This window comes from Octodon degus, unplaced genomic scaffold, assembly GCF_000260255.1.
Source record: "Octodon degus isolate 3935 unplaced genomic scaffold, OctDeg1.0 scaffold00018, whole genome shotgun sequence".
Classification (NCBI taxonomy): domain Eukaryota; kingdom Metazoa; phylum Chordata; class Mammalia; order Rodentia; family Octodontidae; genus Octodon; species Octodon degus.
The window spans coordinates 10,158,619-10,159,466 of NW_004524594.1; the positions used below are offsets into that span (position 1 = coordinate 10,158,619).

At 46.6% G+C, this 848-nt stretch overlaps 1 pseudogene; it reads left to right on the forward strand.

The window, feature by feature from the left end:
- Positions 1-848, forward strand: part of LOC101567027 — a 16,576-nt pseudogene that overhangs the window by 6,456 nt on the left and 9,272 nt on the right.

Sequence of the window (848 nt, forward strand, 5' to 3'; positions counted from 1 at the left end):
GCACAGGACAAGGTCCCTTTTGTATATTCTGTACATGCTCGCAGCTGTGAGCCTCTGGAATGACCTCACCTAAGCTTTATATACTGGGTCATGAGTCGCTGGGCAAACACATTAAAAATAGGTACGTATAGGGCCAGTCAAATAGCTCAGAGGATTAAAGCGCCTGCTTATGAAGACACAGCAGCCTGGATTCCAGCCCTGACCTGCAGTGTTGGCCCCACCCCCAGGTGCGCTGAGGCAGCCATTGAGACTGGGCATGGTGGCGCGCACCTGTAATCCCAGCTCTTTGGGAAGCTGAACACAGGCAGATCACTATGAGTCTGATCTATGTAGTGAGACTCTGTAGATCCTGTAGACCCTTACTAAAATACAAAAAAGAGAAGATTGTGGATCGCCTAGGCCTGGAGCTGGGCAAGGCAGTGACTAATAAATTTAGCAACCAAGAGATGTGTGTGGAAATTGGTGAAAGTGTACGTGGAGAAGATAGATATTTACATTGTTCAGAGTGGTTGTGGTGAAATCAATGACCATCGCATGGAGCTTTTGATCATGATTAATGCCTGCAAGATTGCTTCAGCCAGCCAAGTCACTGCTGTCACCCCTTGTTTCCCTTACGTCCGGCAGGATGAGAAGTATAAGAGCCGAGCTCCGATCTCAGTCAAACTTGTTGCAAATATGCTGTCTGTAGCAGGTGCAGACCACATCATCACCATGGATCTACATGCATCTCAGATTCAAGACTTTTTTGATATTCCAGTGGACAACTTGTATGCAGAGCCAGCTGTTCTGAAGTGGATTAGAGAATATCTCTGAATGGAGGAATTGTACAATTGTCTCATCTGATACTG